Below are 12669 nucleotides of genomic sequence, written 5' to 3'. Positions count from 1 at the left end.
TAAGCAATGCAACCCCAGCTCTCCGCCTCTCCCCGTGGGCAACGCCAGAAAAATGAAGCGTCCAAGCCCTCTCCAGGAGTTAGGTACCAGAGCCCATGCTGTGTGTGGAGGTCAGCCCGACTATCTCTAGTCGGTATCTCTCAACATCCCGCACAAGCTCAGGCTCCTTCCCCCCGAGTGAGGTGACATTCCACGTCCCAACAGCCAGGGGCTGTGAGTGCAGACCGGGCCGCCGGGCCACCCACCCTCGACCGCCACCCAATCCTCTCTGCACCCGACCCCCATGGCCCCCTCTGCAGGTGGTGAACCCACAGGAGGGCGGGCCCACGTTGTTCTTTCGGGCTGAGCCCGACCGGGCCCCATGGGCTAAGGCCTAACCACCAGGCGCTCGCGCACGAGCCCCAACCCCAGGCCTGGCTCCAGGGTGGGGCCCCGGCTCCGCCATACGGGGCGACGTCTCGGTCCTTGATTTTTTTTTGGTCATGGGAGCTTCTGAACTGCCCTTAGTCTGACCCGTCACCTAGGACCTGTTTGCCTTGGGAGACCCTACAAGGGGCACAACGCCCCCGACAACATAGCTCCTAGGATCATCCAGGTTCCAACCAAATTCATGTAAAAACATCTCATTGAAAAATTGCCAACAACGTGTTGATCACAGTACAGTTTTTCTGATCAAAATCGGTCCAATATTGACGAATTCACATTTTGTGATGAAATCCAAAACCCAGCCCCTTCCAGTCCATGGAACAAGAGTGACCCCTGTTGGACGAATTAGGGAAGGGCATGTGACTAACTCGTACAGTGTGAAATTGTAACCACGTATTAAAAAGTACATTGTATTGTTGTAACCAAAAAAAAAGAAAAGAAAGAACATGTGACCATTTAACCTTACACGTGAGATTTATATATATATATATATATATATATATATATATAAAATATATAAAACTAGACAAAGAAACACAGAAAACACTACAGTACCCAGAATTCTTTGGGGTGGAGCTTTTAACCCTTTAAAAGCCTGCCCCCCCGGGAAATCAGTTTGCTCTTTCTCTTTCCCCTGGCTCTTGCTTCTCTCGCTTCCTCTTACACTCTTTACTTGGGTCCTGAGACGCTCGCCTCACCGTCCAGATTTTGCGACCCTTTTGTCCACCACCACGTGGCTTAAACTTATTTCTTGTTCATGCGCGCCAACAAGAAATTATTTTTTCCTTTCTACAAATAACTTTTTCAACTTTTGTAAAGTTAGACGTGCAGGTACATTTATCTTCCTTTGATGATTTTTCAAATTAAAACCTTTTTCTTCTTAAATTCCAAATTCCTCTCGTGAACATTTTTCTCATAAAGTCAACTATTTTTGTGTCTATTTTTGCGATTTGATCCGACTTCTAAAACGACGAAGGAAGACAAATTTTTGTTGTTGTGAATTGAATATAAAACAATCAAGCCTTTATTCCGACGATCCCAGACTACGAGCGCTGCAGAGATAAAAAACATCCAGGTCAGCTAAGCTGTAACAGAGAGTGAACTACCGTCACAAGTCACAGCAATTACAACTGAAAGCGCCCCTGGTAACCCACGAAACCGGGCGCGGTGATCGGCAGAGTCCTTTTGCCAAGGTACCGGAGACAGCTGTGCGGACGGACGGTTCCTCGACTGAAAACCAGACAGCTTCCAGCATCGGACCTCACGGAGACCAGCTGCACTGCGCCTCCAAGTAAGACCGGGGCATGATGTCAGAGATAAACAGAGTGGCTTTATTTAATTCTATTCAAAATCATTAATCTTCTTTCATGTTAATAAATACCAAAGTAAATTCCCTGCTGATTAGGATGAATTTCACTCATAAACTCCTGCTACTAAACCAAATTATCTGAACGTCATATAATCATTGCTCATTGAATTTCATAATGATCAAATTGCTTACTGTGATATGTCCTGTTATTTATCTCCTGCCTGAGGTAAATAAATATCTTAAACGTGTGAAGTTGTCTGTGATTTTGTATGGTTTTACAGAGGGTGTCGGATCTGACCTGCAGAAAGCATGACTGAAAAATTGAGACTGAGTAATTAAATTGAGACTGACATGTTATTTCATGTGATTACTTCTACTGGTGGTTGGCTCTCACTGCGGTATTGTATCACTTCCGGTTCCGGAGCACAGCGGTGTTTTTCTGTATCTGTTAGCTGTTTAATCTGCGCAGTTAGATTGATCTAGTTATCTAGATTACGATTTGTTTCCCAGTGTAATCTTTACGTGCCTTAACTAAAGCACTCCCTCTGCTGAATCACCTCTAAATTATTTACACATTATTCACTTTGCGTGTTTTTAGGAATCCGCTAGGTTAGCGTAGCTACTAGCTCTTAGCCGATTTAGCATGGCGGCTTCTCCTGTCTCTCCCGCACTTTTCTGCTCTGGGTGTGAAATGTTTAGTTATTCCTCGGCCTCCTTTAGCAGTAATGGTACTTGTAATAAGTGTAGCTTATTCGTAGCTTTGGAGGCCAGGCTGGGCGAATTGGAGACTCGGCTCCGCACCGTGGAAAATTCTTCAGCTAGCCAGGCCCCTGTAGTCGGTGCGGACCAAGGTAGCTTAGCCGCCGTTAGTTACCCCCTGGCAGATCCCGAGCAGCCGGGAAAGCAGGCCGACTGGGTGACTGTGAGAAGGAAGCGTAGCCCTAAACAGAAGCCCCGTGTACACCGCCAACCCGTTCACATTTCTAACCGTTTTTCCCCACTCGACGACACACCCGCCGAGGATCAAACTCTGGTTATTGGCGACTCTGTTTTGAGAAATGTGAAGTTAGCGACACCAGCAACCATAGTCAATTGTCTTCCGGGGGCCAGAGCAGGCGACATTGAAGGAAATTTGAAACTGCTGGCTAAGGCTAAGCGTAAATTTGGTAAGATTGTAATTCACGTCGGCAGTAATGACACCCGGTTACGCCAATCGGAGGTCACTAAAATTAACATTGAATCGGTGTGTAACTTTGCAAAAACAATGTCGGACTCTGTAGTTTTCTCTGGGCCCCTCCCCAATCGGACCGGGAGTGACATGTTTAGCCGCATGTTCTCCTTGAATTGCTGGCTGTCTGAGTGGTGTCCAAAAAATGAGGTGGGCTTCATAGATAATTGGCAAAGCTTCTGGGGAAAACCTGGTCTTGTTAGGAGAGACGGCATCCATCCCACTTTGGATGGAGCAGCTCTCATTTCTAGAAATCTGGCCAATTTTCTTAAATCCTCCAAACCGTGACTATCCACGGTTGGGACCAGGAAGCAGAGCTGTAGTCTTACACACCTCTCTGCAGCTTCTCTCCCCCTGCCATCCCCTCATTACCCCATCCCCGTAGAGACGGTGTCTGCTCCCAGACCACCAATAACCAGCAAAAATCTATTTAAGCATAAAAATTCAAAAAGAAACAATAATATAGCACCTTCAACTGCACCACAGACTAAAACAGTTGAATGTGGTCTATTAAACATTAGGTCTCTCTCTTCTAAGTCCCTGTTGGTAAATGATATAATAATTGATCAACATATTGATTTATTCTGCCTTACAGAAACCTGGTTACAGCAGGATGAATATGTTAGTTTAAATGAGTCAACACCCCCGAGTCACACTAACTGTCAGAATGCTCGTAGCACGGGTCGGGGCGGAGGATTAGCAGTAATCTTCCATTCCAGCTTATTAATTAATCAAAAACCCAGACAGAGCTTTAATTCATTTGAAAGCTTGACTCTTAGTCTTGTCCATCCAAATTGGAAGTCCCAAAAACCAGTTTTATTTGTTATTATCTATCGTCCACCTGGTCGTTACTGTGAGTTTCTCTGTGAATTTTCAGACCTTTTGTCTGACTTAGTGCTTAGCTCAGATAAGATAATTATAGTGGGCGATTTTAACATCCACACAGATGCTGAGAATGACAGCCTCAACACTGCATTTAATCTATTATTAGACTCTATTGGCTTTGCTCAAAAAGTAAATGAGTCCACCCACCACTTTAATCATATCTTAGATCTTGTTCTGACTTATGGTATGGAAATAGAAGACTTAACAGTATTCCCTGAAAACTCCCTTCTGTCTGATCATTTCTTAATAACATTTACATTTACTCTGATGGACTACCCAGCAGTGGGGAATAAGTTTCATTACACTAGAAGTCTTTCAGAAAGCGCTGTAACTAGGTTTAAGGATATGATTCCTTCTTTATGTTCTCTAATGCCATATACCAACACAGTGCAGAGTAGCTACCTAAACTCTGTAAGTGAGATAGAGTATCTCGTCAATAGTTTTACATCCTCATTGAAGACAACTTTGGATGCTGTAGCTCCTCTGAAAAAGAGAGCTTTAAATCAGAAGTGCCTGACTCCGTGGTATAACTCACAAACTCGTAGCTTAAAGCAGATAACCCGTAAGTTGGAGAGGAAATGGCGTCTCACTAATTTAGAAGATCTTCACTTAGCCTGGAAAAAGAGTCTGTTGCTCTATAAAAAAGCCCTCCGTAAAAGTAGGACATCTTTCTACTCATCACTAATTGAAGAAAATAAGAACAACCCCAGGTTTCTTTTCAGCACTGTAGCCAGGCTGACAAAGAGTCAGAGCTCTATTGAGCTGAGTATTCCTTTAACTTTAACTAGTAATGACTTCATGACTTTCTTTGCTAACAAAATTTTAACTATTAGAGAAAAAATTACTCATAACCATCCCAAAGACGTATCGTTATCTTTGGCTGCTTTCAGTGATGCCGGTATTTGGTTAGACTCTTTCTCTCAGATTGTTCTGTCTGAGTTATTTTCATTAGTTACTTCATCCAAACCATCAACATGTTTATTAGACCCCATTCCTACCAGGCTGCTCAAGGAAGCCCTACCATTATTTAATGCTTCGATCTTAAATATGATCAATCTATCTTTGTTAGTTGGCTATGTACCACAGGCTTTTAAGGTGGCAGTAATTAAACCATTACTTAAAAAGCCATCACTTGACCCAGCTATCTTAGCTAATTATAGGCCAATCTCCAACCTTCCTTTTCTCTCAAAAATTCTTGAAAGGGTAGTTGTAATACAGCTAACTGATCATCTGCAGAGGAATGGTCTATTTGAAGAGTTTCAGTCAGGTTTTAGAATTCATCATAGTACAGAAACAGCATTAGTGAAGGTTACAAATGATCTTCTTATGGCCTTGGACAGTGGACTCATCTCTGTGCTTGTTCTGTTAGACCTCAGTGCTGCTTTTGATACTGTTGACCATAAAATTTTATTACAGAGATTAGAGCATGCCATAGGCATTAAAGGCACTGCGCTGCGGTGGTTTGAATCATATTTGTCTAATAGATTACAATTTGTTCATGTAAATGGGGAATCTTCTTCACAGACTAAAGTTAATTATGGAGTTCCACAAGGTTCTGTGCTAGGACCAATTTTATTCACTTTATACATGCTTCCCTTAGGTAGTATTATTAGACGGTATTGCTTAAATTTTCATTGTTACGCAGATGATACCCAGCTTTATCTATCCATGAAGCCAGAGGACACACACCAATTAGCTAAACTGCAGGATTGTCTTACAGACATAAAGACATGGATGACCTCTAATTTCCTGCTTTTAAACTCAGATAAAACTGAAGTTATTGTACTTGGCCCCACAAATCTTAGAAACATGGTGTCTAACCAGATCCTTACTCTGGATGGCATTACCCTGACCTCTAGTAATACTGTGAGAAATCTTGGAGTCATTTTTGATCAGGATATGTCATTCAAAGCACATATTAAACAAATATGTAGGACTCCTTTTTTGCATTTACGCAATATCTCTAAAATCAGAAAGGTCTTGTCTCAGAGTGATGCTGAAAAACTAATTCATGCATTTATTTCCTCTAGGCTGGACTATTGTAATTCATTATTATCAGGTTGTCCTAAAAGTTCCCTAAAAAGCCTTCAGTTAATTCAAAATGCTGCAGCTAGAGTACTGACGGGGACTAGAAGGAGAGAGCATATCTCACCCATATTGGCCTCTCTTCATTGGCTTCCTGTTAATTCTAGAATAGAATTTGAAATTCTTCTTCTTACTTATAAGGTTTTGAATAATCAGGTCCCATATTATCTTAGGGACCTCGTAGTACCATATCACCCCAATAGAGCGCTTCGCTCTCAGACTGCAGGCTTACTTGTAGTTCCTAGGGTTTGTAAGAGTAGAATGGGAGGCAGAGCCTTCAGCTTTCAGGCTCCTCTCCTGTGGAACCAGCTCCCAATTCAGATCAGGGAGACAGACACCCTCTCTACTTTTAAGATTAGGCTTAAAACTTTCCTTTTTGCTAAAGCTTATAGTTAGGGCTGGATCAGGTGACCCTGAACCATCCCTTAGTTATGCTGCTATAGACGTAGACTGCTGGGGGGTTCCCATGATGCACTGTTTCTTTCTCTTTTTGCTCTGTATGCACCACTCTGCATTTAATCATTAGTGATCGATCTCTGCTCCCCTCCACAGCATGTCTTTTTCCTGGTTCTCTCCCTCAGCCCCAACCAGTCCCAGCAGAGGACTGCCCCTCCCTGAGCCTGGTTCTGCTGGAGGTTTCTTCCTGTTAAAAGGGAGTTTTTCCTTCCCACTGTAGCCAAGTGCTTGCTCACAGGGGGTCATTTTGACCGTTGGGGTTTTACATAATTATTGTATGGCCTTGCCTTACAATATAAAGCGCCTTGGGGCAACTGTTTGTTGTGATTTGGCGCTATATAAAAAAATTGATTGATTGATTAATTGATGAATGTTTAAATTAAAGTACCTATGCTTCAAATAGGTAGTGCCCTTCTTTGAGGTAAAATTATCCACAAGTGATAATTTCAAATATCCTAAAACACATATTATATTCTTCCTGATTCTGCTACAGTCATGTGGTCAGATGAGAACAAAACAGAGCTTTTTGGTATCAACGCCACTCGCCGTGTTTTGAGGATGAGAACAACCTCAAGAACACCGTCCCAACCGTGAAGCATGGAGGTGGAAACATCATTTTTGGGGGTGCTTTTCTGCAAAGGGGACAGGATGACTGCACCGTATTGAAGGGAGGATGGATGGGGTCATGTATCGTAACCTCCTTCCCTCAGTAAGACCATTGAAGATGGGTCGTGGCTGGGTCTTCCAGTATGACAATAACCCCAAAACACACAGCCAGGGCAACTAAGGAGGGGCTCCGTAAGAAGCATTTCACAGTCCTGGAGTGCCCTAGCCAGTCTCTAGACGTGAACTCAGTAGAAAATCATTGGAGGGAGCTGAAACTCCAAACCTGAAAGATCTGGAGAAGATCTGTATAGAGGAGTGGACCAAAATCCCTGCTGCAGTGTGGAAACTTGGTCAAGAACTACAGGAAACGTCTGAGCTCTGTAACTGCAAACAAAGGTTTCTGTACCAAATATTAAGGTCTGTTTTTCTAGTCGATCAAATACTTATTTCATGCAATAAAATGCAAATTAATTTTTTTTAAAATCATACAATGCGATTTTCTGATTTTTTTTTTTTGATTCTGTCTCTCATAGTTGAAGTGTACTACGATAAAACGTACAGATCTCTCCATTCTTTTAGGTGGGAAAACTTGCAAAATCGACAGTGGATCAAATACTTATTTGCCCCACTGTATACACTGTAATGTCCCAATGTTTTCTTTGTAAAACAAGAAAATAAATGGCAGGTTTCAAACGATTCCAGATTGTTGAGGGACATTTGGGGTCAAATAACCAAGCTAGGCAATGGATGGCAGAAACGGAGACAAAGAATAAAAAGAGATTTCCGTCTTACACATAATTTGGGTTTCAGCAAAATGAGCAAAGCGATTTAAGGCAGAACAACCATGCCTAAAATGAACAGACTGCATATTACAATCATATGGCTAAAGTCCCATTCAATAACATTAAAAGCTAGTTTATCTAAGAGGCCAACATACTAAAATAAGTACTAAATACTTAAACACTTTAAATATTACATTAAAACGCATACCAAAATTATCCAGCCAAGGTTTGATTCCATCTTCAGCACATTTTTTGGCTGTCATCTTCTTGACACTGGTTTGCCTGCCACTCTCCTCTGATGTTCACAAAAACAGAGCTATGTTGTAAACAGATGGAGAAAAACATTTTAGAATGTTGTTTTTAAAAATAACAGAGTTTTATACAGCTTGAAATCTTACCATTTCCTGAGAGTCACTGGGCCTTTGAATTGTTTCCTTAAGATTGCAGTTCAAATTCAGTGCTTGAAAAGTGAAAGAACAAGACACTTTTTGCTCATAATAAAAGACTAAATAAGATTTAGACAGCTTAGACACTTTTAGACAACTGCTTAAAATACCAGAGCTCTGCGTGTACTTTACTAACCTTCAAGGAGATTCTCAGGTCTTAGTTGTGTTGCCATCCAGTCAGCCTCAACGCACTTAAACAAACAACGTGGCTCATTCCTATGAAGTTTACAATGAAGCACATAGCCCCATAATGATTGCACTGCCTTGCCACAGAAATTACAGCTCAGCATGTCTTCATGTAACAGCTATTTTGCGAACTTAGCACATTCAAGACTGGAAAACGTTGTACTCACATCACAGATCAATTTTAAACAGCCAGGGTGTTGAAAATCTCCGAAGACGCTCTGAAATAGCGCTGGCGGCTAGTTCAAATTTGTCGGTAAAGTGAAGCTGGGTCAAAGTGATCCGTAACTCCGTCAGGTGGATAAAAGTTTTTTTTAAAAAGAGTACAGGGTGCTAAAAGAAAATCACTTTATGCATTCAAATTTCAATTGCTAAGCAACTTCCACAGCGAAATACGCAAAATGTCTTCTTCTTCTTCTTCTTCTTCTCCTCTTCTTCAAATGTCTTTCGAGAGGCTACACGCTTGCGCAATGCCGCCCCCATCCATTAGACTACCGCAGTTGCAGTTTTTGAGAAAATGGATGTTAAAGAGGGGTTTTCAGACAGAATTAGAAAGATGAGACATTTTGAACATTGTACTCTTTTTCACTTTATTAACCCCAAAAGGCACAATAAACACATAAAGTACAACATAGTAGAGAAGCTTGAATCTTCGACTGGACTGGGTTGCTTGACGCGAGGACATTTCGCTTCAAATCACAGAAGCTTCCTCAGCTAAAATTCTTGCTCTGGAAGTCTGACTTCTGTCTGACTCTTGCAGAGAAGAATAAAACTATAAAAACTATAATAAAATTAGAGCTATTGTTTAGTCACTAGCCTATAGCAGTCTGCCTCTCAGTAGGAGGGGTCTGGTTAGGTTTAAAACTCCAGCTTTTGTTGGCTTCTGTTTTATTCTTCTCTGCAAGAGTCAGACAGAAGTCAGACTTCCAGAGCAAGAATTTTAGCTGAGGAAGCTTCTGTGATTTGAAGCGAAATGTCCTCGCGTCAAGCAACCCAGTCCAGTCGAAGATTCAAGCTTCTCTACTATGGAAACTACCTGGACAACTGAGAACCTACACAGAAACATAAAGTACAACAGTAAATGGTCAGATATATCTAAATATGCATATAGTTGATATCTAGCTACATAAAATTAGAATAAATCAACAACAACAACAAAAAAAATCTGTACAGTAGCATTAAAATACTGGTGCAGCACTATGACTTCTCATACTGTTGCCAAGGATATTTAATTATTATTATTATTGTGATAAAATAGTACCTCTATTAAGAAATAAAAACAAAATCACATCATAAATTGTAGCTTATGAATAAAAATCTCATAAAATATTGAAATCTGTGCCAGAAGCAGCAGCCATTTTCCTTGACAACACCTTAGCAACAGCACATTAGTAACGGCAAAGGGCATAAAACATTATACACTGCCTAATACTATACTATTTAAGGTCAGAAATATAGATTTATATCAAAAACGTTGTTCATACATAAACTTGCTGTGTTTTTGGATCAAAAAGATGGCCTTTTTTTTTTTTAAGAAATAGGGGACCTGATATTGTTCAGATCAGAGTTTTTTTTTTTTGTTTGGTTTTTTTTTTACTTCTTTTCATCATATAAACCCACAAATTTAGATTCATGTAAACCTACAGAAATGTTCCAGTGTCCCTGGAATTTGCTTTCTAGCTACAGTAAAGTAAATTATCAATACTGTAGAAATTTTGAGAAAAAATATTTTGTAGAAACAGTCATTTGAGTAGCAGTAAAAAGAAAAGTGATGTTATCTTCATCCATGTCACTATTTTGCCATTTGTGGAAATTGGATGTTTTTCTTATGATAAATACCACTTTAATTCTGTCTTTTACTGCTGATATCCCTCCTTTTCTTTACTGCATGCAGTTTCACAGTGGACTGAATTTTGGTTTTTTTTGTGGGTTTTTTTACATTTTGCTTCTGTAAAAATGAAGGTTTCTTTTTGCTTCACAATCAACAGGTTTATACTGTAAATTTGAATGTGCAAAACTATAAACTGATGTTCAAACATAATAATACTGTAAAATTTAAGGTCTTCAGATTTTTTTTAAATTACAGTATTTTCTTTTAAACTTTATGGATATTTGTTCATTTTCACGGTAAAACTTTATCATTAAAAATACAAAAAACTGTAAAAATTGAAGTTTTTTCCAGTCTCTCAATAAACTGTTATTTAACGTATTTAATACAGTAAAAGAAAATTTTTGGTTTTATGGTGCTTTACTGTTGCTATTTGACGGCCTTTTGCTGTATATTTTACTGATTTTTTTTTTTGATTTTTTTTTACAGCGTAGAGCTGGCCACCCATCTAAACTGAGTGATCGGGGGAGAAGGGCGTTAGTCAGGGAGGTGACCAAGAACCCTGGTGGTAGCATCATGTTGTGGGGATGTTTGTTTGAGGAGGTGATGGTCTAGTGGTTAAGGCATTGGGCTTGAGACCAGAAGATCCTTGGTACAAAGCCCAGCCTGATTGGAAAATCACTAAGGGCCCTTGGGCAAGGTCTTTAATCCCCTATTGTTCCCGGTGTGTAGTGAGCGCCTTGTATGGCAGCACCCTGACATCGGGGTGAATGTGAGGCATTATTTGTAAAGTGCTTTGAGCGTCTGATGCAGATGGAAAAGCGCTATATAAATGCAGTCCATTTACCATTTCATTTACCATTTTGTCAGCGGCAGGAACTGAGAGACTTGTCAGGATTGAGGGAAGAGTGAATGCAGCAATGTACAGAGATTTCCTGTAAGAAAACCTGCTCCAGAGTGCTGTTGACCTGAGACAGGGTTGGTTCATCTTTCAGTAGGACAGTGACCCTCAGCACATAGCTAAGATACCAAAGGAGTGGCTTCAGGACAACTCTGTGAATGTCCTTGAGTGGCCCAGCCAGAACATCTCTGGAGAGATCTGAAAATGGCTGTGCACTGACACTCTCCATCCAACCTGATGGCACTTGAGAGGTACTACAAAGAGGAATGGACAAAATTGCCCAAAGATGGGTGCACCAAGCTTGTGGCATCATATTCAAGAAAACCTGAGGCTGTAATTGCTGCCAAAGGTGCATCAACAAAGTGTTGAGCACAGCGTGTGAATACTTAAGTACGCATGATTTCTTAGTTTGTTCATTTTTAATAAATTTGCAAAAAATTTAATCCTCTTCAGTCCAGGCAAAATTATAAATTTTTTTTTTTTTTTTACACATTTTACAAACTTCATGTCTTGACAGTAGTAAGGCTCCCATTTTGACTTAAATGGGAATTGGTCAGTAATTCATGTAGATAGTTTGTCCACAGTAGGTTCTGTGATAAATGATATGTGCACAACTTAATCATCGGTCTTATCATATGGTTTCACCATGCAGCAAAGTACAGAAGAGTTGGGAGGGAGAGGATTAATTTATTCCATTTTGGTATAAGACACATAACAAAATGTGGAACAAGTGAAGTGCTGTGAATACTTAATGGATACACTGTACATGTTTTGATGGTGACAGGAAGCCTACACAGACATGGGCAGGACATGCAAACTCAACACACAAAGGAATTGGACATGCTGGGGGAGACCTAATGTTGAACCTTGATTCAAGTAACCTTCTCAGAATTTTCTTTGTTTAATTTTCCTCAATATCATACACCTGTTCAAATAAGGAGAATGTACCTCTATTTTCTGGTTGGTTTATTTTTTTCTGCATCTGTGTTTACATTCACTAAACGTTCACCTGGGGAGGTGATGGTCTAGTGGTCAAGCAGTGGGCTTCAGACCAGAGGATCCTTGGTTCTAAAGCCCAGTCTGGCCGGACAGTCACTACGGACCCTTGGGCAAGGTCCTTAATCACCAGGTTGCTCCCCGTTTGTAGTGAATGCCTTGCATGGCAGCGCCTTAACATTGGTTTGTGAGTGTGTCTGTGTGAATATGAGGCATCATTGTAAAGTCCTTTGAGCTTCTGATATAGATGGAAAAGAGTTATATAAATGCAGTCCATTTCCCATAAATGCAGTCCTTAAATTAGAGTCAATGGGAAGAGCCCAGATCCATTACTGTATGTCCAGTGATGATAGAGGTAATAACTGCTTTCTTTCCTGATTAAACCTGTTGTCTTCTCGTGATTTTGAAGAATGCATTTCATAGATTTCAGTTAATTGATATATCAGTTAATCATGCCTAGTCAAAGCTATGTTATCTGTGTCCATTAAAAACACAGCACCTTGCCTGTAATGGAAGCAGTATGTTACTTAACTTTCTC

General features: G+C 40.5%; 1 protein-coding gene across 1 annotated transcript in view; it reads left to right on the top strand.

The window, feature by feature from the left end:
- The window catches only part of LOC117512224 (vitamin D3 receptor A), a 246295-nt gene that overhangs the window by 211718 nt on the left and 21908 nt on the right, over window positions 1-12669 (top strand). The window lies entirely within an intron of this gene.

This window comes from Thalassophryne amazonica, chromosome 6, assembly GCF_902500255.1.
Source record: "Thalassophryne amazonica chromosome 6, fThaAma1.1, whole genome shotgun sequence".
Lineage (NCBI taxonomy): Eukaryota > Metazoa > Chordata > Actinopteri > Batrachoidiformes > Batrachoididae > Thalassophryne > Thalassophryne amazonica.
Note: the sequence above shows the minus strand (reverse complement) of the source record. Positions and strands in the feature narration are given on the sequence as shown.